The sequence below is a fragment of the Rhinoraja longicauda genome, chromosome 30 (assembly GCF_053455715.1).
Source record: "Rhinoraja longicauda isolate Sanriku21f chromosome 30, sRhiLon1.1, whole genome shotgun sequence".
In the NCBI taxonomy this organism is placed as follows: Eukaryota; Metazoa; Chordata; class Chondrichthyes; order Rajiformes; family Arhynchobatidae; genus Rhinoraja; species Rhinoraja longicauda.
This window is the reverse complement of record NC_135982.1, coordinates 7,055,113-7,082,979: the sequence shown is the minus strand read 5'-3', so window position 1 is coordinate 7,082,979 and position 27,867 is coordinate 7,055,113. Positions and strand designations below refer to the sequence as shown.

Genomic DNA, 27,867 nt, shown 5'->3' with positions numbered 1-27,867 from the left:
CAGACTTTCCCCTTATTTTTCAAAGAACTGCCTTTTTCCCCCCCATATTTAAACATCAGGGACCTCCTGGAATTATAAACCTTCAGCCATTTTTCTTTAAGTTGTATTTAAATGAAATTGTAAGGCCAATTCAAGGGATGAAACACAAATTGGGAGGCACTGTGGAGCAGGGGTGGAGTTGCTGCCTTACAGTGCCAAAGGCCCGGGTTCGATCCTGACTACGGGTGCTGTCTGTATAGAGTTTGTATGTTCTCCCCGTGACCTGTGTGGGTTTTCTTCAGTTTCCTCCCACACTCCAAAGATGTACAGGTTTGAAGGTTAATTGCCTTTGGTAAAATTGTAAATTGTCCCTCGTGTGTGTAGGATAGTGTGAGTGTGTGGGGATCACTGGTCGGCACAGACTCGGTGGGCCAAAGGGCCTGTTTCTGTGCTGTATCTCTAAACCAAACTAAATTAAACTAAACGTGTTTTCATTCCAATTTTAGAAAAATTTGCTCAGTTAACTGTCTTCCCTTAAATTTACTTCCCTTAACTGTCTCAAGTGTTTTTTTTTCAATATATCTGTACCATCTTGTTTTGCTGTTGGTTTTCTACAGTCACTTCCCTGTGGAAGCACTGGTAATGAATTTGCAAGCCAAATATATCGTTCAATGGAACTAATAAGCATTAAAACTATAAGCAGCAAAGTGTCCAGTTACTATGATTAACAATAATGTTGTAGATATGAACTTCCATTTGTGTTTTGTTTAATTTAGTCAAATGATGATCACATTCTTGGGTAGACTGCAATTTATTCGTCATTGCTGATGTCTCCACTGTGCTAATGTAGAGTCATATAGTTTTATATGCTGACCAAAATACCCCATGTACACTAGTCCCGCCTGCCCCCATCTGGCCTCCATCTGGCCCACATCCCTCCAACCCGTTCAGACCCATGTACTTGGCCATGTAAGAAAATAACCGCAGATGCTGGTACAAATCGAAGGTATTTATTTCACAAAATGCTGGAGTAACTCAGCGGGTCAGGCAGCATCTCGGGAGGGAAGGAATGGGTGACGTTTCGGGTCGAGACCCTTCTTCAGACTGATGTCAGGGGGGCCGTCGAAGGGAGGAGGAGAACTTCTTCAAAGTAGGCATACCTTGAGGAGAAATCGCAGTGGAGCAACAGGTAGTGTAAGAAAATAACTGCAGATGCTGGTACAAATCGAAGGTATTTATTTCACAAAATGCTGGAGTAACTCAGCAGGTCAGGCAGCATCTCAGGAGAGAAGGAATGGGTGACAAAATGCTGGAGTAACTCAGGCAGTGTCTCAGGATAGAACGAATGGGTCACAAAAGGAATGGGTCACAGGGTCAAGACATGTACTTGTCCAAATGTCTTTTAAATGTTGAACCTGACTCTGAAGAAGGGTCTCCACCAGAAAAGTCACCCATTCCTTCTCTCCAGAGATGCTGCCTGTCCCGCTGAGTTACTCCAGCATTTTGTGTCTATCTTCCTCGACGACCTCCTCCGGCAGTTTTTTCCAGATATCCACAACACTCGGTGTGAAAAAGGTGCCTCTCAGATTCCTATTCAATTTTTCTCCTCTCGCCTTAAATTTCTCCCGTACCATTTCAGTCCTGAAATACCCAGGCAGATAAGGATGTGAGATTTCCTTCATGTTGTAATGCAGCATGGAAACCTGCCCTTCAATGCACCACATTTACGTTGCCCAAGATGTGCACCAACACTAATCCCATTTGCCCACGTTTGGCCCATAATCCCTTTAAAAGCCATTGGAGGACATTAATGAGCTGGGCTTACAGTCATCCGGTAGTTTTATGTCACCATTGCTGATTTAGAGATACAGCATGGAAACAGGCCCTTCGGCCCATCGTGTCCACGCCGACCAGCGATCACCCGCTCAAAAGCACTATCCTACACATTTGGGATAATTTACAATTTACAGAAACCTATTAATCTACAAACCTGTACGTCTCTGGAGCATGGGAGGAAACCGGAGCACCCGGAGAAATCCCACAAGGTCACAGGGAGAACGTACAAACTCTTTACAGACACCACCAGTAGTCGGGATTGAATCCGGGTCTCTGGCGCTGTAAGGCAGCAACTCTACCGCTGTGTTGGAAAGAACTGCAGATGCTGGTTTTAAATCGAAGGTAGACACAAAATGCTGGAGTAACTCAGCGGGACAGGCAGCATCTCTGGAGAGAAGGAATGGGCGACGTTTCGGGTCGAGACCCTTCTTCAGGTCCCTGCCACTGTGCCGCCCCAAATTGTTATCGCCATTATTCCCGATTGTAATGATGCCAAATTCCAGCTTTTTCTTCTTCTTTCGTGTCCATCGTCCATGTTTCAAATGTTACATCACTGCCATCGCCCGTCCTGAAAGCTGCCAAACTGGGATTCAATCTCATGGCTTCACATCAACCGTCTAGATTTGTGGTTGCCTGGGATGTAATTTAACCAGCATGCCACCATACCCACTACCCTCGTTGTGTGTTAAGATGCTTCACGGGGAATGAATATTGCTTCAACTATTGTGAAGCAAGCAACGCACTGAAGTGTCGAACGATTTGCAAGAGTGAGTTTCGCACTGTGACATCTTCCATACGCGGAAGCTAGGGTACCATCAACTCAGAGTCCAAAGTGATAAATGAGGAAACGCTAGAAATCCTCAGCAGATCAGGCCACCTCAACGGAGAGAAAAACAGTTCATGTTTTCTGTCAATGATCTCTCAGCAGAGCTGGTAGTTACCATTGGAGCAGAACAGTAGGAAAATAACTGCAGATGCTGGTACAAATTGAAGGTATCACAAAGAAGGTATCTGAAGAAGGGTCTCGACCCGAAACGTCACCCACTCCTTCTCTCCGGAGATGCTGCCTGACCCGCTGAGTTACTCCAGCATTTTGTGTCTACCTTCGATTGAAGCAGAATAGAGCAGTTGCTCCAGCACTTTGTCTCCTTTTTTCTGGCTTTGGTTCAGATTTCCAACATTTGCAACATTTTGCTTTTGCAAATGACGTCGTGCCCCTGATGCATCAGATGTGCACGATCGTTAAAGTGTCAAAATTATACTGAATTATACACTACGATTATAATGGTAAATTATATACTGACTGCAATTACTATCATTAAAAATCCATTGAGGACCCTGCCCTGTTTTTTTGCTTCTCTTATTCTTTTAAGATTACATAAAGTAATGGCGATAAAAGTAATTGGTTAGTATTCCAGAGTTAGCCTTTGCAAATAGTGCCATGTTTCGCTACCCACGGTGCTCCTGAAATTTCAGCACTTGTTCAGATGGGGTCTTTGGGATTAGTGGTCACAAAGGAGGATTTTACAATTAAGATAATAACTTACTTTGGGACCTCCAGAAGTAAATTCCAGATAAAATCACTGGGCTTTTCTTTTCAGTCAATGAATCCGTTGCACCTATCAATACAGTTTCTTCAGTGAGACAAGCTTTTGATTTACGATACCCAACAGTTATTTTTCTTGGCGACACAAGAATCTGCAGATGTTGGCATCTTGAGCAAGACACAAAGTGCTGGAGGAACCCAGCGGGTCAGGCAGCATCTGTGGAGGGTTTCGGGTCTGGACCCTTCTTCAGACGTGAAGAAGGGTCGCGAGAAGGGTCCTGACTGAAACATCGCCTGTCCACGCTCCCCGGGGATACTGCCTGACCCACTGAGTTAGACTTTAGAGATACAGCGTGGAAACAGGCCTTTCGGCCCACCGAGTCTGCCTCAACCAGCGATCGCCTCGTACATTAACACTATCCTGCACACTAGGGACAATTTACAATTTTACCGAAGCCAATTAATCTACAAGCCTGTACGTCTTCAGAATGTGGGAGGAAACCGATACTCCCGGAGAAAACCCACGCGGTCTCGGGGAGAGCGTGCAAACACCACCCGTAGTCAGGATTGAACCCGGGTCTCTGACGCTGTAAGGCAGCAACTCTATCGCTGCGCCACCGTGCCGAGCATTTGGATCTGGAGCACTTCCCAAGCTCTCCTTCAAAGCAAAGCGTCTTTTGACAGCGGAACGGAAGAGTTCTGTTGCACTTAAAAGGCAACTTGCACAAATTAATTAGTAATAAGATGCTGAGACCTACTGGGCTGCAGGAAGTGGGAGTAACTCCAGCTTTGTAATGTGCCAAACATAAACTACAAGCCTGACTTGTTGTGATTTGAGTAATTATTTCATCACCCTTGCTTGGCTTGTGAAAATGCTGCTTATTTATGAGACACAACCATGCAATCGTGTCACATCTGTACGCTGTTTTCCACTCTGTTATCACTTTGATCTGATCGTAATCTCCTGAGGTGATTTGATATCAACTCTATCACTTTGTTAAAGTATTTTGCAAACCAGTAGCGAAGATTGTATCGGAAGGAACTGCAGATGCTGGTTTAGACCGACGATAGACACAAAAAGCTGGAGTAACTCAGCGGGGACAGGCAGCATTGCCGGAGAGAAAGGTCTTGACCCATTCCTCTTCTCCAGAGATGCTGCCTGTCCCGCTGAGTTACTCCACCTTTTTGTGTCTAGTAGTGAAGAATTTTTGGCTGCACTGCTTTAAAACTCACGCAGAGCCATGCAAAGCTCTCTTTAGTCGCAGGCAGGTATTTAAAAAATGTTTTAAGCAATATACCACTGGAATCATTCGGTTGACACTATTTCTTCAGATTTGGTTTAATTTTCTGATCAATACATCGCTTAGCAACTGGACCAGTATAACGGTTCATATCTCTGGGTTTAAATCGCACTCTCGAGGTGTGGACACAGGACACGGGAATCTAAGCTGATAGCTCTCTGTGTTACTGGGGGAGCGTTGTAAACTCATATGGTCGTGCAGTCTTACAACTTTTGGATGAAATATTAAACCGAAAGATTGTCCGTTCTTGGAGTTTGTTGGAGGATGACTCTAATGTTCCCAGTACTTTAGACTTCAGAGATACACCACGCAAACAGGCCCTTCGGCCCACCAAGTCTGTGCTGATCACTGATCACCCCGTACACTAGCACTATTCTACAGACATGGGGGAATTTACAATTTTTAGTTGGCGTACGGAATGAGATGGCTGAGAAAGTACTTGAGGCAGGTATTATAATGAGATTTAAAAGGCACTTGGACAGGTACTTGGATAGGAAAGGATTGGAGGGATCTTGGCCAAATGCAGGCAAATGGGCCTAGCCTAGGCAGAGCGTCTTGGTTGGCATGGACGAGTTGGGTCAAAGGGCCTGTTTTCGTCCTGTATGACTCAATGGCTCCAAACATTTAAGAGACATTTGGACAGGTACATGGATGGGATAGGGTTAGTGGGTTATGGGCCAAGCAGGTGGGACGAGTGTAGATGGGGCATGTTGGTCTGTGTGGGCAAGTTGGGCTGAAGGGCCTTTTCCCACCGCTGCATGACTCTAGGACCTTCCTTTTCCCCTGGGACCCTTTATTTCCACCTGGTTTAATGTTGTATGGAAACAATGGTGTAGCCAGCAGCGCCCTGCTCTCTCCTTTCCACCCGGGGGCATCAGATGGGATTTTACACTCGAGTCCCCCGGAGTTGATCGTAAACCTGGAACATTCTGACCTAACGACAAAAGTGCTGCCAACCGGAGGCACGGTGGCGCAGCGGTAGAATTGCTGCCTCACAGCGCCAGAGACCCGGGTTCCATCCTCACTACAGGTGCTGTCTGCACGGAGTTTGTACATTCCCCCCGTGACTTGCGTGGGTTTTCTCCGGATGCCCCGGTTTCCTCCTACACTCCAAAGACATACAGGTTTGTAGGTCAATTAGCTTGGTGTAATTGTAAAATTGTCCCTGATGTGTGCAGAATGGTGTTAATGTACGGGGATCGCTGGTCGGCGCAGACTCGATGGGCCGAAGGGCCTGTTTCTGCTAAACTAAACTAAACTAATTGTGTTGCTGCCCAAAGGCATACTGCCGATCATCTTTGATTTTGATTAGTTAACCAGCACTGAGCCATTCTGACTATTAGTCACCTTTCTCATAAACGACTGAGAGACTGCAGTGTTGGTTAAATGTGTCAAAACCACATCTGTAACCCCAAAGTTAATAGGGGAAAAGCAGACTTGTTATAGATCCATAGAATTACACAGCTTGGAAACAACAGGCCCTTCAGCCCAACTTGTCCATGCTGACCTAGATGTCTCTTCATGCTAATCCCATTTGCCTGAGTTTAGCCCATATCCATTTAAATGTCCCCTTTCCGTGTGTCATTTAAACATTGTGGCCACTACTCTCCTCCTCTGGCAGCTCATTCCATGTGCCCACCACCCTCTGTAGGGAAAAGAAACAGTCCCTCAGATTCCCTTTAAAAATCGTTCCACTCTCAGCTTAAACCTGCGCCCTCCAGCTTCAGTCTCTGCAAAGACGTACAGGTATGTAGGTTAATTGGCTGGGCAAATGTAAGAATTGTCCCTAGTGGGTGTAGGATAGTGTTAGTGTGCGGGGATCGCTGGGCGGCGCGGACCCGGTGGGCCGAAGGGCTGTATCTCTAAAACAAAATCTAAAAACAAAATCTAAAATCTGGGTAAGAGTGCGACGTTTGGCTATAGTTTGAAATTACTCTTCTGTTTATGTGCAGAACGGTGGGGCAGACCAATGATAGTACAGATAACCCTCGTTATAAAGGACCATGGGAGGGGGGGGGGGAGGAAATGATGCCTGTTATTGCCAGCTGTCCGTTATAACAGAGTAAGGGGGGTAAATATATACATCGCCGGAACAACAGCCGATAAACATTCATTAAACAAGATGCACAAAAACAGGAAAAGACACAAAATACATAATACTTTAAACACTGAGACAAGGTTTGCTCCAACCACTGTGTGGCCACTCTGTGAGACACCAACATCGGTACTTTGCTCCCAGTATGAATGGATGCCTTGCTTACAACAGGTTTTGTCTGATATAACCGAAATCTGTGCTAAGAGATCCATAATAACAAGGGTAAACTGTACGCAAGTCTACAAATCCCCATGTCCCCTCACTTCCCAAAGACGTGCTGATTTGTGGATTAATACCTACATTCAAAAGTTTATAGCAGCAGAATTAGACCATTCGGCTTATCGAGTCTACTCCGCCAGTCAATCATGGCTGATCTATCTTTCCCTCTCAACCCCATTCTCCTGCCTTCTCCACATAACCCCTGAGACCCGTACTAATCAAGAATCTTTTGTCAATCTCCACCCTAAAAATACCCATTGACTTGGCCTCAGCGACAATCTGTGGCAATGAGTTCCACGGATTCGCCACCCTCTGACTACACGAATTCCTGAAGACATATTTCTTTCTTTGTGGGTTTTTGGGTGGTCGTCAGTGTATTCACTGACAAGTCAAGACCAGCGTTTGTTGCCCTCTCTATGATAGCCCTTGAGAGTTGGGCGGGGAGGCACTGTTGGAGTCCATTTAGTGCAGGTTCAAGCCTGACAAGGTAGACTATGATACAGTAGAAAAGCAATGCGTTGCTAGTTTGAGATGATGTGCACGGACCCTGGTCCATCAGTCACCACTGAATGAGTCATCTTGTTTTATTTGTGTTACATTGTGACATTGTGGAGGCACAGTGGCGCGACAGATAGAGCCGCTGCCTCACAGCAACAGAAACCCGGGTTCCATCCTGACCTCGGGTGCTGTCTGTGTGGAGTTTGCAAGTTCTTCCCCTAACCGCGTGGGTTTCCTCCGGGTGTTCCGGTTTCCTTCCCACACTTCAAAGACATGCGGGGTTTGTAGTTAAAATAGGATTTATGATCGATGGTCAGCATGGACTGGGTGGGCTGAAGGGCCTGCTTCCATGCTGTGTCTCTCTGTTGTAGTTGGGTCAGCTGAGAAGGTTGTTGGGCTCTTTCAGAGGCTGGTTCAGAGCAAAGATAATAGAGCAGAGCAAGATAGACCACTCGACCCTAAAAACCGTAGTATGTCACGGCGCCATTTTAGTAGGCAGAAACTTGCAGAAACATTTTTTAAAAAAATTTTAAAAAATCTGTGAGTTAGTTGATAGATGAGATATATTCTGCATTTTAATGGTATCATCACACATATTGTTCCCCCAAAACACTGATTACACTGCGAGAGGTAGAGCAAACGGCGGATTTTGCTTACTAAAATGGCGGACGTTACGCTCCTTTGCGTACTACACTTCAGTATAGGCGATTTCAACGGAGTGGTTCATCTTGCTCCTCTAGTATCTTTGGTTCAGAGTCAACAAGGTACTTTGGGTTTGGAACGACAGACACCAGACCTGCTAAAGTTTACATATTACCTTCTCGTAAGTGCCGTAGGGGGTCAGTAACTTTGAATTCACTATTACTGATACCAGCTGAGAATTAGTGAGATTCCATCTGCTTCAAATGAACAGAAAGCAGAAGTATAACCAACCTAAATACACAGTGCTGGAGGAACTCAGCGGGTCAGGCATCATCTGTGGAGGGGATGGACCGACGCCATTTTGGGTCTGGACCCTTCTTCAGACTGATTGGAGTTGGGGGGGGGGGGGGAGAAAGCTGGAGAAGAGAGGTGGAGTCTGCACAGAGTGATAGGTGGATACAGGTGAGGGAGGGGTTTGAGGGATAGTTGGGCAGAGTAGGTCACAAAGGCTGAAGGTGGACAGGAGCCAAAATGGTGGCAGAGAAGGAGTGAAATGTGAAGACGGAGGGATGTGGGTGGAAGGGGAAGGTGGGGGGGGGGGGGCGCGCGCGATTGGGGATGACTGTACGGCACCAGCTCTTTCCCCATTCTTTGGTCGTTCTGTAACTGCCTAAATCTTACCCTGTTTCATCCCTCAGCGACAGGAAAAGTGAGGGTTGACCACATTGGTGGTCATGATGGCAAGAAGTATGTGTTCAACATGTTGTGACTGAAAATAACTGCAGGAAATAGATTAAGTTGCTTCCAGTTAAGATCAACTTGGTCAGTCTGCTGATCGGCAGTGAGCAGGGAAATGTTGAGCTGTAACCTATTACAATAGACAATAGGTGCAGGAGGAGGCCATTCGGCCCTTCGAGCCAGCACCGCCATTCAATGTGATCATGGCTGATCATTCTCAATCAGTACCCCGTTCCTGCCTTCTCCCCATACCCCCTGACTCTGCTATCCTTAAGAGCTCTATCTAGCTCTCTCGAATGCATTCACCACACATACTGTTCCCCCAAAAAACTGATTACACTGCGAGAGGTAGAGCGAACGGTGCGTTTTGCTTACTAAAATGGTGGCGCAGTTGGTCGAGAACTACACACATTGATGGGCCGAATGGCCTCATTCTACTCCAATCACTAATGATCTTATAAATATCTTCGTAAATCTTCTCTGCACCCTTTGCAGCTTGATAACAACTTTCCTACAACATGGTGGTATAAACCGTACTGCAGATATTTCACTAGTAGATAATGTGCCGTATATTGGAATTTGTAGAGTTTCAGTGGTTGCAACTGTGCTGTCTGATCAGTGCACAACTCAGCAATTGAGAATTTGTGAGACGTAATATTGTCCCGACGATCAGGTGCAATGTTTATGTCCATCAACTTACAATCCTAGAACTGGCAATCTTTGCTGTTTGTGGAAGTTTGCAAATGTTACACCTTCTGAAGGTGGATGGCTGTTCGGGGAGCGGGTGGGGATGACTGACCAAAGATACTAGAGGAGCAAGATAAACCACTCCGTCGTAATCGCCTATACTGAAGTGTAGTACGCAAAGGAGCGAAACGGCCGCCATTTTAGTAAGCAAAACCCACCGTTCGCTCTACCTCTCGCAGTGCGATCAGTGTTTTGGGGGAACAGTATGTGTGGTGATACCATAAAAATGCAGAATATATCTCATCTATCAATTCACAGATTTCTGTTATTTTTCTTTAAAAATGTTTCTGCAAGTTTCTGCCTACTAAGATGGCGCCATGGCATACAACGGTTTTTAGGGTCGAGTGGTCTATCTTGCTCTGATCTCATCTTTGTGACTGACTGCCTAGCTGGCGGCACCAAGCCGTACATGTTTGCACCAACTCCAGAGGAACGCGAGGCGACTGAGTTGCTTCCCAGTGTGAAGTCTAAAGAGCCCCCTCCCTGCCTCAGCAGCTGCCAACATCCGGAATAGTCAACTCCTCAAGTCAGAGCTGAGCTCGCTCTTTGTCACTTCTGCTCAGAAGTTGCAGCCTCAACAGTCCCCATTTGCAAATGAAAATAAAAGTTGCTGATCATTGTCGAAAGACAGACTTGATTTTGTTTTATAAAGATAGACGCAAAGTGGTGGAGTAACTCAGGAGACCTGGAGATACTGGTTTATACCACAGATGGACACAAATTGCTGGGGGTAACTCAGGAGATCTGGAAATACTGGTTTATACCACAGATGGACACAAAGTGCTGGGGTAACTCAGGAGATCTGGAAATACTGGTTTATACCACAGATGGACACAAATTGCTGGGAGTAACTCAGGAGACCTGGAAATACTGGTTTATACCACAGATGGACACAAAGTGCTGGGGTAACTCAGTGGTGGGTCAGGCAGCATCTCTGGAGAACACGGGTGGGTGACATCTCCGGGACCCTTCTTAAGACCAATTCTGGTGGGGAGGGAACTGGAGGCAAGGAAAGACCAGGACAAGACCGGGCCGGCAACTGGTTTGTCCTGGTCGCCTTTTGGTTCCAGATTCCACCCCTCTCTCCCTACAATCAGTCTGAAGAAGGGTCCCGATCCGATAGGCCACCTACCTGTGTTCATGCTACTTGACCCGCTGAGTTACTCCAGCATTTTGTATCTATGTTTGGTATAAACCAGCATCTGCGTTTACTTTTTATTACATTTGATTTTTTTTAAATGCAGGGCATTATTATACTAGATGTAGCTCTTAGCACTTAGGGCTAACGGAATCAAGGGATATGGGGGGAAAGCAGGAACGGGGTACTGATTTCGGACGATCAGCCATGACCATATTGAATGGCGGTGCTGGCTCTATTTTGCACCTAGGTTCTATGTTTCTATGATGCCAGAGTCTCGTACATTGTGTGGGGTGAGTTTATAGAACACTTAATGGTGGTCATTTAGAAAGTGAAACCTTTTATTGAGGAAGGAGCTGGGGGGATACAGGTGCACAGTACTGAGGTCAGCATCGAACCCGGGTCTCTGGTGCTGTGAGGCAGCAGCTCTACCAGCTGTCCCACTGTTGGTTTCTCAACAACCCCTGTACATCGATCAGCCAAAACATTATGACCACCTGCCTAATACGCTGTTGGTCCTCCGTGTGCAGCCCCATACACAGCAGGGTGCGATGCACTGTGTATTGTGACACATTCCTCCCGTGACCACCATTAAAAGTGCGACTTGTGCCACAGTCGACCTTCTGTCGGTTCGAACCAGACGGGATAGCCTTCGTTGCCCTCGCGCATCGATGAGCCTTGGGCGCCCAACACCCTGTCGCCGGTTTGTGGTTTGTCCCTCCTCGGACCACTGTCGGTCGGTACTCACCACTGCTGACCGGGGGCACCCCACAAGCCTTGCCGTTTCAGAGATGCTCTGACCCAGTCGTCTGGCCATAACAATTTGGCCCTTGTCAAAGTCGCTCAGGTCTTTACTCCTGCCCATTTCTCCTGCATCCAACACATCAACGTCAAGAACTGACTGTTCACTTGCTGCCTAATATATCCCACCCCTTGACAGGTGCCATTGGAACAAGATAATCAATGTTATTCACTTCGCCTGTCAGTGGTCATAATGTTTTGGCTGATCGGTGTGTACACCGGCCCTGTGCCGCCATGATCTGGTAATTGATGGAGCAGGGTGAAGAGGCAGAAAGCTCCTCTGCCATGACGCGTACGTTCGTCTGTCTAGCTGGCTTGCACCGGGCTTGGATCTGGGTCTAAGGGGTGTGAGAGGACAGAGAGTGAGGGTGTAACTGTTGATAACCAGCCCAGCGCAACCCAGGGCCACAGCACCAAATCCCACGATGGCAACTGCGGAAGTTGACAAGAATGAGATGCTGGGTTAGTGGTATAAGAAAATAACTGCAGATGCTGGTACAAATCGAAGGTATTTATTCACAAAATGCTGGAGTAACTCAGCAGGTCAGGCAGCATCTCGGGAGAGAAGGAATGGGTGACGTTTCGGGTCGAGACCCTTCTTCAGACTGATGTCAGGGGGGCGGGACAAAGGAAGGATATAGGTGGAGACAGGAAGATAGAGGGAGATCTGGGAAGGAGGAGGGGAAGGTGCTGGGTTAGTGGTGGTCTGCAGGGGTGTTTGCTTTCTGCTGCCAGTGTGTATTATTGTTTCAAGGAGGGGTGAGGCAATAACCTTGGAGTGGTCCATGTACCTCCTGTGGGCCATGGCAGGAGCACAATAGCGGGGTAAAACACGGCCAATGAAGATGTTGCAATCTAACCATCCTGACATTTGGAGGGGTGGAGGGGGGGTGGGGGGAGAGGTGGTGGGAGAGGGGGAGATAGGGGGGAGAGAGGAGGGGCGGAATAGGGGAGAGCTGCCCTCCTTTTTCCACCCCTCTCTTCCCTGTACCCCACCTGGATGCAAACCCATCCCCATCCCCTTCCATCCAGATCCCTTCCTCTGGCTTCATATTTCACTCTTCTCCTTAAATTACACCCTTTGACCTTCAGCCTCTGTCCACCCATCTACCATTAAACTCTCCCCCCCCCACCCCAATTATCTGTATCCACCTATCACTTCCCAGGCTTTGTCCTGTCCCCACCTCCCTTTCCCCGACTTTCGTTCTACTCCTTCAGTCCGAAGAAGGGTCCTGACCCGAAACATGGCCGATCCATGTTTTCCAGACTTGCTGCCTGACCCGCTGAGTTACTCCTGCACTTTGCCTTTGCTTTTGATCAGCCAACATCTGCAGTTCCCCCGGTCTTCCGTTGTGTTTTGTTCCCCGTCGTTTACCGTGAGTACAGTCTCCCGCCTGCCTGCAATCAACTTGAAGTCTTTCTAGGAATCCCTGTAGATTATCAGCAAGGTCAGGTGATATGATTCTGTGTAACTTTGTAGTCGGAGTGTGCGACAGATACTGGGAAGTTGTTTGCCCTGAAATGGTTGGAGGAGAGCCAGATTTGCACTTTGTGACACGTGTAGATTATACATGAACAGCGAGCAATCCTCAGAGTTCCAAAGGGCTGTCCATCCACGCACCCTTCGAGCAGCCTTCCTAGAACCAATGACCTCAAAGTTACCACGTAGACATTTACCGCAGGGCAGCACGGTGGCGTAGCAGTAGAAGCGCTCCCTTCGTGCGCCAGAGACCCCGGTTCGATCCTGACAATGGGCGCTGTCCACACGGAGTTTGCACGTTCTCCTGGACTCGGCAGGCCGAAGGACCTGTTTTCATGCTGTATCTCTAAAACCACTCATCCCATTCACCACTCACAGCACCAGAGCACCATGGTGATGTTCCCCATGCAATACGATGGGTGTTTGAATATTGACTTCGCTAACTTCAAGTAACCCTTGCCTTCCCTCTCTCTCCATCCCTCCCCCCTTCCCAGTTCTCCGACCAGTCTGACAGTCCTCGTCTACATCTTATCTCTGTTTGCTTTGTTGTTACCTTCTCATCTCTAACAATGATCTATTCTAAGGTAGACACAGAATACTGGGGTAACTCAGCAGGTCAGGCAGCATCTCAGGAGAGAAGGAATGGGTGACATTTCAGAAACGTCACCCATTCCTTCTCTCCAGAGATGCTGCCTGATCCGCTGAGTTACTCCAGCATTTTGTGATACCATGTTTCATTTTTTATGCCTATGCGAAATAATCCTTAATTCAATTTACTTTGTGATGGGAAGTGGAGTTTCGTACCTGGATTAGAATAAATATCAGTTGATTTTGACATGATTTATACAATTTGTCGTTCAGACGATAATGGTGTTAAATTGAACGATTGAAAGATGTGGCATGGAAACAGACCCTTGGTTCCACCGTGTCCACGCCGACCACGTTTACACTAGTTCTATGTTATTCCACTTTCACATCCATACACATTAGGAACAAATTTACAGAGACCAGCTACAAACCTGCAAGTCTTTGCAGGGCGGCACGGTGGCGCAGCGGTAGAGTTGCTGCCTTACAGCGAATGCAGCGCCGGAGACTCAGGTTCGATCCTGACTACGGGTGCTGTCTGTACGGAGTTTGTACGTTCTTCCCATGACCTGCGTGGGTTTTCTCCGAGATCTTCGGTTTCCTCCCACACTCCAAAGACGTACAGGTATGTAGGTTAATTGGCTGGGCAAATGTAAAAACTGTCCCTAGTGGGTGTAGGATAGTGCTAGTGTGCGGGGATCGCTGGGCGGCGCGGACCCGGTGGGCCGAAGGGCCTGTTTCTGTGCTGTATCTCTAAATCTAAAATCTAAATCTAAAATCTTTGGGATGTGGGAGGAAACCGGAGAATCCGGAGGAAACACAAGCGGTCACTAGGGTAACGTACAAACTCCACACAGACAGCACCCAAGATCGGGATCCAAGCCGGGTTTCTGACGCTGTGAGACCGCAGCCCTACCAGCTGCATCTCTGCGGTATCATATCAAGATCATAAGAAGTAGGAGCAGTTATCAATCATTTATCCTGCACAATGCAAGTGTTTCTTCAGGTGCATTTGAGGATCGAGTCAGTCTGTAAACTGCTTTCCTGAAGTGTGATTATTGCTGACCACTATGCCTGAACCACTGTCTCTGTGTTCTGTGTGGACACAAAATGCTGGAGTAACTCAGCGGGTCGGGCAGCATTTCGGGAGAGAAGGAATGGGTGACGTTTCGGGTCGAGACCCTTCTTCAGACTGAAGAAGGGTCTCGACCCGAAACGTCGCCCATTCCTTCTCTCCCGAGATGCTGCCTGACCCGCTGAGTTACTCCAGCATTTTGTGTCTACCTTCGATTTTAACCAGCATCTGCAGTTTTCCTTCCTATAACTCTGTATTCTGTATGTTTACTCTACTTGATTCCAATTTTGTTTTTCAAATGGGGAACTTTAGGCTAATCAGCCTTTTGATCTCAGTTGAACTGAAAACAGTTAAACTGGACTGCAATTGTGTTCCGGATGAAAGCATGAGAGTTGTGGGAGGCTGCTCATTAGGGTAAGACCATGGCCTGTGCTCTGTAACTCTGTTGCCCACTGCTCCATGATGCTCAGAAGCTAAGGCAGCCCTGGCTCTGGTGGAGGTGAAGATGGTCGTAGATCTTGTGGAAGTCAAGACAGCTGGAGATCTGGTGGAAGTTAAAAAGTTACGTTTTAGTTTAGAGATACAGCTCAAAAACAGGCCATTCGACCCACTGAGTCCATGCTGGCAAGCGATCCCCGTACACGAGCACTATCCTACACACACTAGGGACAGTTTACAATCTTTACCCAAGCCAATTGACCTACAAACCTGTACGTCTTTGGTGTCCGGGTGGAAACCGGAGCACCCGGAGAAAACCCACGCGGCCACGAGGGGAACGTGCAAACACCGTGCAGACAGAACTCGTGGTCAGGATCGAACCCGGCTCTCTGATGCTGTAAGGCAGCAACTCCACCGCTCTGTGCCTCTGTGCCGCTGTAGGTCTTGTGGAACTCAAGACAGTCGTCGTACTGCAAGTTAATGCACCCATGTCTCAAGATAACCACAGCTCTGGAAGCTGAGATAGTGGAGGATCTTGTGAAAGTTGAGACAACCTGGACCCTGTGGAAGTGAAGATGGCCGTGTATCTGGTGGCCTAATGGTTTCAGAGCCCACTCCTGTTCCTCTCCTGTTTTTGTTTCGACAAGCACAATAGTTCTTGATTTTGTTCCCTTCGTAGTTATTTTCGCTTCTGACTATGAACTGATTTCCATAACTTTATGCCAGTCACAGGTTTTATTTAAATGATCTGAACGTACCTTTGGTTATGACTCACTGACCCCTCTGCTTATTTACATATGTTTTTGCTTCCTCCTCCTACATCCTCTCTTCCCAGCGCTTCTCTCTCTCTCACAGCCCACGTTACAGAGGAGGTGCAGGGGTCTTCAAACGCGTACGGGTCGATAAATCCCCAGCACTGGGATGAGTTCCAACCCAGGCTGCTGTGGGAAGCCGGGTGAGATGATGGAGGGCCACTGGCAGAGATATTTGCACCATTGATAGCTACTGGGTGAGATACCGGAAGATTGGAGGGTGGATAATATTGTGCCTCTCTCTAAGAAAGGCTGCAAGGAAAAGCCGGGGAACGACGGATCGGTGAGCCTGCCTTCAGTGGAGGGTAAGTTGTTGGAGTGAGATCACATCTGCGTGCATTTGCATCGGGAAGGACTGATTAGGGATGTCGGCATGCATTTAGTGAGGGGAAATTGTGTCTCCTCAATTTTGTTTAGTTTCGAGACACAGCTGTGAAACAGGCCCTTCGGCCCACCGAGTCCGTGCTGACCAGCGATCCCCGTACACTAACACCATCCTACACACAACAGGGACAATTTACAAGCCAATTAATCTACAAACCTGTACACCTTTGGAGTGTGAGACGAAACGGAAGATCTCTAAGAGATCCCACGCAGGTCACGGGGAGAACGTACAAACTCCGTACAGACAGCACCCATAGTCAGGATTCAACCCGGGTCTCTGGGCACTGTAAGGCAGCAACTCTACCCCTGCGCCTTTTCAATGAGGTTCCTGAAGAGGTGACCAAGAAGCTGTTGTGAGTTTAGCTTATTGTCATGTGCACCGGTAGGTACAGTGAAAAGCTTTTGCTGTGTGCTAGCCAATCAGCAGAAAGGCAAGACATGATTACAATTGAGCCTTCCACAGTGTACAGGCACCTGATGAAGGGAATAATGTGAATAACGTTACGTGCAAGATAAAGCCAGGAAAAAACTGATCAAAGATAGTCTGAGGCTCTCCAATGAGGTAGATGGTAGTTCAGGACTGCTCTCTAGTTGTTGTAGGGTGGTGCTGTGTGGCACGAAACTAGTTGAGTTGACGTCGGTGGGGTAGATTGTGGAAACGAGGAACTGCAGATGCTGGTTTACAAAGAATGACACAAAGTGCTGGAGTAACTCAGCGGGTCAGGCAGCGTCTCTGGAGAACATGAAGAGGTGACGTGTCGGGTCAGGACCAGATTGAGCCACCGCTGACCATTACCCGCACTCTGGCCGCCCGCGGGCTGGAACCATGGACTCTGCCGATCCTCGCCTCGCCCCCGGCCGCCAGCTGACCAGGGGTATTGACTCGCCTGTGTTCCTCGAGGAATGGGCACTTCCACTGGGAGTAGTGGGGTGCTGATTACAATTGATTGGAGGCTGGGGCTGGGAGGTGCAGGACCTAGACTGACAAAGGTAGAGTTAGTTCTGACTGTAGAAAAAGTAAAAGGGAACTTGAAAGGGAATAAATATCTCAATGTTTTTCTTTAAATAGAGGGGGGGAAAAAAACACAAGTTCTGAAATGACAAAAAGACTTTCTGAGAAAGGCGTAGTTCCTTTTTGTGTCGGAAATGGGAGAGAAGTTGTTCTTGTGTGTTTCACCCAGGAGAAATATTTAGAGATGAAGGCAGTTTGTGACTTGTGGTAATCTTGAAGGTGCCTGAAATCTGCAGAGATGTGGGTTTGAAACACGCTCCATTTAGAAAAGTGTCACCTGTACGTTCGTGAGTCATCTCCAGAGAGTCGTAGCGTTTTTATGTAAAAGCAGCAAATGCTGGAAGGACTGGAGGCATCGCCACACCAGAGGGGAAACAGAATTAACGGTGGTCTCCTTGGTGCAGAAGATGTTGAGAGCAAACTATGTCCCACACCACCCCAGCCTCACTCTCATTTCACCCCTGCCCTCAGGAAGAAGGTACAGGAGCCTGAAAACTGGAACGTCCAGGTTCATGAGCAGGTTATTAAAAACTACAATCTCCAAATAAGCTCTATTTATTCACAAAGTGCTGGAGTAACTCAGCATAACTCAGTAACTCAGTGATGTCAGTCTGAAGAAGGGTCTCGACCCGAAACGTCACCCATTCCTTCTCTCCCGAGATGCTGCCCGACCTGCTGAGTTACTCCAGCACTTTGTGAATAAATACCTTCGATTTGTACCGGCATCTGCAGTTATTTCCTTATATCTAAATAAGCTCTGATCTATGTCTAGCAACAACTCACCCCTGCCTGCCTGTTCAACCCAGTCCTGCACAGAGTGTATCGTTGTATAACATGGGTACAATACTGGTGGGGACGGGTCTGTCACTGTAAAACGCTAGGGTACATTACTGGTGGGCATGGGTCTGTCACTGTATGACACTTTAGGTATAGTACTGGTAGGGACAGGTGTGTCACTGTATAACACTGGGCTACAGTACTGGTGGGCATAATTTGCACTGTTGTTTGCTTGTTTGTGTGAATGCATATATAGTGTGTGTGTGTGTCTGTGTGTCTGTCTGTGTCTGTGTCTTGAAAATTGAAACAAGGGTTCAAGCTGGTTCTAACCTCCCTGTTCATCTGCAAGTTTTAATTTAGTAGCCCTGTTCGAAAATCATTGGTGCAAAACTCTTTCATGCTCTAACAACAGAAAAGCTTGGAATTGGCATCTGTCCAGAGTTCCTGCATCCTTACTGTTTTGCATTTCTGTTTACAGCTCTCTCGTAGTTTTACACTTTGTAAATGTGGCGTTTTATTGACCAAGAGTATCAAGTGTGAGAGAAAGTTATCTCACAACTGCTCTCAATCTTGGAGTGTGCGAGTGTGTGGGTGGGTGGGTGGGTGGGTGTGCAAGTGTGCAGGTGAGTGAGTGTGCATGTGAGACTGTGTGAGCTCATCAAAGAGAAAGCTGTTACGTTTGAAACGTTTCCACAAATGCGTAAACAAAGCCAGACTTTAAGCTCACTCTTGTGTCCAAATCTCCTGTTTCAAAGTCCATGTAAACACCTTGCAGAATAACAAGGAGGTACAAGCAAATACTTAATTGTTTTTTAAATACAGTGACGTCCCAAAAAATCTCATCAGGAGTATAGCTTGAACTGCAAGGAAGCACTCTCATTTATAAAGCATGCCCACTTTCATAAGTATCATCACATCTTAAAGCCCCTGTCCCACTTAGGTGATGTTTTAGGCGACTGCAGGCGACTAGGCTATCGCCACACGGTCGCCGGGGTGTCACCTGTATGGTCGTGAGTCATCTCCAAAGAGTCGTAGTGTTTTTCTGGTCGCCGCTGGATTTTGGGATGTTTAAAAAATTTCGGCGGCTGTTGGTTTGACCCCAATGATCGTAGCTTGACGTCTCCTGACGTAGGCGCTGTCGTAAGGTTGTCGCCAGTGCAGACTTCGATGAATTCCATTGGCGACTACCTACATCAACCGGTGACCGGCGTCAAAACCGGAGTCAAAAATGAGGTGAATTGTCTTCAGTTGTCGCCGACAGGGTCGTAGCTTGTCGTTGCTTGTCGCGGGTAGACGTAGGTTGGCTTCAGTTGTCGTAGGCTGTGGCCTGTGTGGTCGTAGGTGGACGTCCTAAGTCACGACGATTGGGTCGCCGGTTGTCGGTATCTTGCCTTAGCTTGTCGTCGACTAGGTGGTAGGTTGTTGTAGCTTGTCGTAAACATTGTCGTAGGGGGGGTCCAGTCGCCGGGACAGGCCCTTAAAGCACCCTAAGGAAGCTTTGTGTTCAGATGTACATTTGCTGTCAAATGCATGAAAGTATCAATTAATTTTGAATGCAGCCATTTAATAGCGCAGGTACACAGTGAAATTGGCCATCTGGATTATGTCCTTGTGTCGATAAAGGCAGAAATCCAGATATTGTTGTCACTGATTCATTACCAATGTGTCATAGAGTCATGCATGAGGAAACAGGCCCTTCAGCCTAAGATACCATGCCGACCAACATACCCAATCTACACTAGTCCCACCTGCCTGCGTTTCACCCACATCCCTCTAAACCCGTCCTACCCACGTACCTGTCCATATGTTTGTTAAATGTTGTGATAGTACCTGCTTCAACCACCTCCTCTGGCAGCTCCTTCCATACACCCACCACCCTTTGTGTAAAAAAAGTTTTCTCCCAGGTTCCTATTAAATCTTTCTCCTCTCATCTTAAACCTATGTCCACTCGTTCTCGATTCCCCTACTCAGGGCAAGAGACTCTGTGCATCTACCCGATCTATTCCTCTCATGATTTTGTACATCTCTATAAGATCACCCCTCATCCTCCTGCGCTCCTAGGAATTAAATCCTAACCCGCTCAACCGCTCCCTATAGCTCAGGCCCTCGAGTCCTGGCAACATGACACGAAGCTGGGTGGCAGTGTTAGCTGCGAGGAGGATGCTAGGAGGCTGCAGAGTGACTTGGATAGATTAGGCGAGTGGGCAAATGCATGGCAGATGCAATATAATGTGGATAAATGTGAGGTTATCCACTTTGGCGGCAAGAACAGGAAAGCAGAGTATTACCTGAATGGTGAACGATTAGGAGAAGGGGAGATACAACGTGACCTGGGTGTCATGGTGCACCAGTCATTGAAAGCAAGCATGCAGGTGCAGCAGGCAGTGAAGAAAGCGAATGGTATGTTGGCATTCATAGCAAGAGGATTTGAGTTTAGGAGCAGGGAGGTTCTACTGCAGTTGTACAGGGCCTTGGTGAGACCGCACCTGGAGTATTGTATGCAGTTTTGGGCTCCTAATCTGAGGAAAGACGTTCTTGCCTTAGAGGGAGTACAGAGAAGGTTCACTAGATTGATCCCTGGGATGGCGGGACTTTCATATGAAGAAAGACTGGATAGACTAGGCTTGTACTCGCTGGAATTTAGAAGACTGAGGGGGGATCTTATAGAAACATATAAAATTCTTAAGGGGTTGGACAGGCTAGATGCGGGAAGATTGTTCCCGATGTTGGGGGAGTCCAGAACCAGGGGTCACAGCTTAAGGATAAGGGGGAAGTCTTTTAGGACCGAGATGAGAAAACATTTCTTCACACAGAGAGTGGTGAGTCTGTGGAATTCTCTGCCACAGAAGGTAGTTGAGGCCAGTTCATTGGCTATATTTAAGAGGGAGTTAGATGTGGGAGTTAGATTGCTAAAGGGATCAGGGGGTATGGAGAGAAGGCAGGTACAGGTTACTGAGCTGGATGATCAGCCATGATCATATTGAATGGCGGTGCAGGCTCGAAGGGCCGAATGGCCTACTCCTGCACCAATTTTCTATGTTTCTATGTTTCTAACATCCTCGTTAATGTTCTCTGCACCCTTTTCAGCTTGACAACATGTTTCCTATAACATGATGACCAAAACTGAACACAATTCTCTAAATGCACATCGCATCACAGGGTGTCCTATTCCACAAGCACCTCTATTGCTTGTGACTTGCCGAACAGTGAAAGGCCTGGATAGAGTGGATGTGGAGAGGATGTTTCCACTAGTGGGAGAGTCTAGGACCAGAGGTCATAGCCTCAGAATAAAAGGGCGTGCCTTCAGAAAGGAGATGAGGCGGAATTTCTTTAACCAGAGGGTGGTGAATCTGTGGAATTCATTGCTGCAGACGGCAGTTGAGGCCAAGTCAATGGGTATTTTAAAGTTGGAGATTGATAGATTCTTGATTAGTATGACTATCAGGAATTATGGGGAGAAGGCAGGAGAATGGGGTTGAGAGAGGGAGATAGATCAGCCTTGATTGAATGGTGGAATAGACTTGATGGGCCGAATGGCTGCAACTTATGAACTTGTGAGTGTAATCTCCAGAGGCAAGTACGTTTTCATGTTAACATAGAAACATAGAAAATAGGTGCAGGAGGAGGCCATTTGGCCCTTCGAGCCAGCACCGCCATTCATTGTGATCATGGCTGATCATCCACACTCAGTAACCCGTGCCTGCCTTCTCCCCATATCCCTTGATTCCACTGGCCCTTAGAGCTCTATCTAACTCTCTTTTAAATGTTGCTTGATTGCAAGCTGGTTGAGGCGAGAATAAGTATTGATGTGAGAAATGAGACTTGGTCTGAGTTGGGACAGGTGCAACCAGGTTTAGAGTGGGTTTGTGTCAGGATGATGGAACGTAGGCCAGAAGATTGGAATTCCAAGGTGTGGACCGTTGAATCAAATCCAAGAGTTTATATTCCAGCACCACTTTCATGCGATTTAAATTGAAGTAGTTAATTAAATCCAGCATTAAGACTAGTACCAAAAGTGACAATGAATCTGGTCACGATGGCTATGAAACTAGTCATTGTTTGACTGTGACTAGCAAATGGTGACTATGAAACCTGTGTCTTGTTGCCCCTTTGTTTATCATTGTCGCATGTACCGAGGTACAGTGAAAAGCTTTTGTTTGTGTGGTGTCCAATCAAAGAAAAGACTATACATCGTTACACTCAAGCTGTCCACAGTAGACAGGTAAAGGACAAAGGGTGCAGCATTTAGTGCAAGATAAAGTCAGATTAAAGATAGTTCAAAGATGTCCAATTGAGTTAGATGGGCGATCAGGACCGCTCTCTAGCAGATGGGAGGACCGTTCAGTTGCCTGATAACAACTGGGAAGAAACTGTCCCTGAATCTGGAGGTGTGCTTTTTCACACTTCTGTACCTCCTGCCTGGTGGGAGAGGGGAGAGGGGAGAGGGGAGAGGAGGGAGTGACCGGGGTGAGACTGGTCCTTGGTTATGCTGCTGGCCTTGCCAGATGTTCAAAGTGGGTGAGAAGCCGTTGGTGATGAATATTGATGCTAGATGGAGTGCTAAATATTTCCTGTGTCTGAGATTCCTCGTTGAGCAGGGTAATTTAGAGGCCAATTAACCGAGAAAGCCACACGTCTTTGGGATGTGGGGGGAAGCCCGAGCACCTGTAGGAAACCCACGAGATCACAGGGAGAAGGTGCAAATTCCACAGGGGCGTGAACCAGAGGTCAGGATCGAGTACGGGTCTGTGGGCGCTGTGAGGCAGTAGCTCTAAACGATGCACCACTGTACCACCAGTGCAGGAGCAGTTTGAACGGGAACAAAAACAGTGTCCGAGTAATGTCCTCTGGTCAAATAAAAACCGTGTTGCACAGACGGCCAGCCCTCCACTCACACACAATGGGTTGATGAGCATTGCATGTGACATTTAACGACAATAGACAAGTTTTGTCATCACTATTAATTCATATTGCTACTAGTATTTATGCCAGATTTATTGAATTACTTGCATTTCCAGTCAGAGTCAGACAGGTCCATGCCCCCATGCACATTGAGGTGCGATACAAGCTCTTATGGTTGGGTCAGTTACCCACACTTTGGATCCTGATCCACTAACATAACCGTTATGCCACCAAAGGTGACATTGTTGCTTGCTATAGCTGAAGTAAGTGCCTTGGGATGCCACATTGAATTAAAGGTGCAATTATAACTACAAGTGGTCCCTCCAAATATACATCAGTGCAAGTACAACAGACTGTTGCAATGTCTTTAAGCCATTTGATTTAATCCATTTTAACGCAAGGAACTGCAGATGCTGGTTTACCAGAAAAGACACAAAGTGCAGGACTAACTCAGCGGGTGTGGCAGCATTCCTGGAGAGGTGGCGTTTTGGGTCGGGACCCATTTTCAGACAGTTTTCTACCTGTGTCGGGCTGGCATTGTGGACTCTAGCACAGCATTCTACGCCATCATCCCCTGCAAACTTGTCACCAAGTTCATGGGAAAAAAGCCAAAGTGCTGGAGTGACTCAGTGGGTCTGGCAGCATCTTTGGAGAACATGGATAGGTGACATTTCGGGACCTACAGGCACTGAAGGAGGGTCCCGACCCGAAATGTCTTGCTCTCCGCAGATGGTGTTTGACCTGGCGAGCTGGAGTCTGAAGAAGGGTCTCGACCCGAAACGTCGCCCATTCCTTCTCTCCAGAGACACTGCCTGTCCCGTTGAGTTACTCCAGCATTTTGTGTCTGATCTGCACATTATGTGTTTAAAAAAAAATCTAAATGTAATCCATCCCTCAAGCACAATTTTTTTGTTGCAGCGAGCAATATTTTTAATCTAAAAAAGGAACTTCCACTTGAAGCTGGGTCTGAAAAAAGGAAGCATTATTCCTGACGTGTCATGTTGCAGCATCTTGTGTTCTGAGAAGGACCGTCTGGGAACGAGCTTCTCGGAATCCTGCCCAGCAGTTTGAGATTGAATGCTGACCTTGCGTTAGCGAGGGCAGTGTGGGGCTGCCGCTGGCTCTGGTGTCATCTTCAAGGAAGCCTGTGTAGCCCCAACTCCACTTGAGCAGCTTTTATTCCTGGAATTGGACACCCAGCCTGCATTCGTGGTCAGCATTTCTCGCCTTCTGCAAAGCGGTCCCACTGTTAACACTCGCCCTCCAGCGCAGCCTCGCCCTTAGAATGTCGCAGCTGCGGTGTTGCAGCCTTGTTGCTCTGGTGTTGATGTTGGTTGGTTGGTGGGTGGGTGGGTGGGTGGGTGGGTGGGTGGGTGCCCGATCTCACTTCATGATTTGTGATGTAACTAGACAAGCATAATAACACTAGTATAAGAAAATAACTGCAGATGCTGGTACAAATCGATTTATTCACAAAATGCTGGAGTAACTCAGCGGGTCAGGCAGCATCTCGGGAGAGAAGGAATGGGTGACGTTTCGGGTCGAGACCCTTCTTCAGACTGATGTCGGGGGTGGGACAAAGGAAGGATATAGATGGAGACAGGAAGATAGAGGGAGATCTGGGAAGGAGGAGGGGAAGGGAGGGACAGAGGAGCTATCTGAAGTTGGAGAAGTCGACGTTCATACCATCGGGCTGCAAACTGCCCAGGCGAAATATGAGGTGCTGCTCCTCCAATTTCCGGCGGGCCTCACTATGGCACTGGAGGAGGCCCATGACAGAGAGGTCAGACTGGGAATGGGAGGGGGAGTTAAAGTGCTGGGCCACTGGGAGATCAGTTGCGTTAATGCGGACCGAGCAAATAATAACACTGATGGCTTAGAGCACGCTGCTGGCTCTACTTTGCACTAAATGTCATTCCCTTATCATGTATCTCTCCACCGTAAATGGCTCGATCGTAATCGTGTGTTGGATGCTGGTTTAAATCGAAGGTAGACACAAAACGCTGGAGTAACTCAGAGAGACAGGCTGCGTCTCTGGAGAGAAGGAATGGTTGACGTTCCGGGTCGAGACCCTTCTTCAGATTGTCTTTCTGCTGACTGGATAGCATGCACCAAAAGCTTTTGACTGTACTTAGGTACACATGACGATCAACTAAACTAAACTCGAGCATGGTTAGCACGGTGGCGCAGCGGTAGAGTTGCTGGCTCTCAGCGCCGGAGCCCTGGGTTCGATCCTGACCTCTCTGCAGAGTTTATTGGTTCTCCCTGAGACCGCCTGGGCTTTCTCCGGGGGCTCCGGTTTCACCCGACAATCGTAATACGGGCAGGCTTGTAGGACTCCAAACGTCACCCACGCTTTTTCGCTCTGAAGAATTGTCCCGACTCGAAATGCCACCCATTCTTTCTCACCAGAGATGCTGCCTGACCCGCTGAGTTACTCCAGCACTTTGTGTCTTTCTTCAGGTTTGTAGGTTAATTGGCTACGGTTAAAAAAAAATGTAAATTGTCCCTCGTGTGTAGGATAGTGCCCGGGATGATCACGCGTCGGCATGGACTCCATGGGCCAAAGTCAAGTCAATTTCAAGTCAAGTCAATTTTATTTGTATAGCACATTTAAAAACAACCCACGTTGACCAAAGTGCTGCACATCAGTTCAGGTACTAAGAACGAACATACAATGGCACACAAACATAACAGCACATACATAAACAGTTCACAGCGCCCCCTCAGAGGGCCTCAAACGCTAGGGAGTAGAAATAGGTTTTGAGCCTGGACTTAAAGGAGTCGATGGAGGGGGCAGTTCTGATGGGGAGAGGGATGCTGTTCCACAGTCTAGGAGCTGCAACCGCAAAAGCGCGGTCACCCCTGAGCTTAAGCCTAGACCGCGGGATAGTGAGTAGCCCCAAGTCGGCCGACCTGTGGGACCTGGAGATAGAGTGGTGGGTTAGAAGATTTTTGATATGGGGGGGCAAGCCCGTTTAGGGCTTTGTATGTGAATAGGAGGAGCTTGGTTGATTCTGTACTGTACTGGGAGCCAATGGAGAGAGGCCAGAATCGGGGTGATGTGGTCCCTTTTACGGGTACCCGTCAGGAGTCTCGCTGCGGCGTTTTGGACCAATTGCAGGCGGGGCAGGGATGATTGGCTGATCCCAGTGTATAGGGAGTTGCAGTAGTCTAGGCTGGAGGAAATGAAGGTATGGATGATTTTTTCAATGTCGTCAAAATGGAGGAATGGTTTGATTTTAGCTATGGTACGAAGCTGGAAGAAGCTGGCTTTTACCACAGCGTTGACTTGCTTGTCAAACTTTAATGCAGAGTGAAATATCGCGCCAAGGTTTTTGACATGCGGTTTGACTGGGGAGGATAGGCTTCCAAGGCTGCCTGTTATCATTTTGATCCATGCTGTATTTCTAAAGTGTCAATCACAAAATCAGAAACACTCAGCATCTGTGGAGTGAGAAGCCCCAAAATTAATGTTTTGGGTCTCTTTTTTTCCCCCCATCTTATTTGCTGATGAGTCTAGACAGTGTCTTTGGCCTGCCTTCTTCATCATTACTTTTTAACCCTGGTATGTGTATGGCAACATCCATTCACCCCTGTACCTCCTTTGACTCCCAGTTGACTAATGCCTTGATTTTCGATCTTTCTTCCGTGTAATCAAGTTTGACCATGGGGTCATCCCTTCCCTCTTCTGCAATCTATAGGGGTTTTTTATCTGTGAGATACAGCATGACCCTTCAGCCCACCAAGTCCACACTGACCATTGGTCACCCATTCGCACTAGTCCTACATTATCCCACATTCTCATCCACTCCCTACGCACTAGAAGCAATTTACAGAGGGCCAATTAACCCACAAACCCACACGCCTTTGGGATGTGGGCCGAAACTGGAGCACATGGAGGGTACGCAGGCAGTCACAGGGAGAACGTGCGAACACCACACGGACAGCACCAGAGGTCAGGATGGAACCTGAATCTGTGGCGTTGTGTGGCAGCAGTACCACCTGCTGCGCCACCTTGCCGCCCTTCCGAACGAATCAGCTCCTGCATTTCCAGGCACTTGTTCATTCTGGAAATTGTTGGCATCTGCATGAGCTGCTGAGGTCCCAGGCTCTGGAATTCCCTTCTCAAGCCACCCCAACCTCTCTTTCCTCCTTTTACAGAGGCCCTGCTTAGACCCACCTCTTTGCTGAGTTCTCACAATTTTGCCCAGATTAAAGAAGGTGCCAGAAAATCAGTGGTGGACCTGTATCACATCTGCCACCACCACCACCACCACCCTTGGCAGCGCGTTCCAGGCACCCACCACCCTCTGTGTGTGAAAAAAAAAAAGCATCGCTCCGCACATCTCCTTTAAACTTTACCCCTCCTACCACAAAGCTCTGCTCTTGAGCCTTTGAATGCCCCCTCGTCTGCTTGTGCAGTGGGTGTATCTCACGGCTTTGTGGTAGGGCCACTGTGTTTCTTAATGTGATCAGTGGCTTGGTCTTGGTTGCAGTGGCACCACTTCCACAGGGGACACACAGCAAACTGTGGACACAGGTATTGGGAAGATACGGGCGAGGACAGCGGAATGGGAAGATTGGTGTTCTTGCTACTGAGGGCGTGCAGCGTAGGTTCACCAGGTTAATTCCCGGAATGGCGGGACTGTCATATGTTGAAAGACTGGAGCGACTAGGCTTGTATACACTGGAATTTAGAAGGATGAGAGGAGATCTTATCGAAACGTATAAGATTATTAAGGGGTTGGACACGTTAGAGGCAGGAAACATGTTCCCAATGTTGGGGGTGTCCAGAACAAGGGGCCACAGTTTAAGAATAAGGGTTAGGCCATTTAGAACTGAGAGGAGGAAAAACTTTT

The 27,867-nt window shown here is 47.7% G+C and overlaps 1 protein-coding gene across 4 annotated transcripts in view; it reads left to right on the top strand.

The window, feature by feature from the left end:
* pik3cd (phosphatidylinositol-4,5-bisphosphate 3-kinase, catalytic subunit delta) overlaps window positions 1-27,867 on the top strand; it is a 177,288-nt gene that overhangs the window by 14,417 nt on the left and 135,004 nt on the right. The window contains exon 1 of one of the 4 annotated variants that reach the window (XM_078425741.1): window positions 16,224-16,235. The exons of the other annotated variants lie outside the window; for them this stretch is intronic. The gene's annotated coding sequence lies outside the window, so the exon portion shown is untranslated. Of the gene's footprint in view, window positions 1-16,223; window positions 16,236-27,867 lie in introns of those variants that run through there. 4 annotated transcript variants of the gene reach the window in all.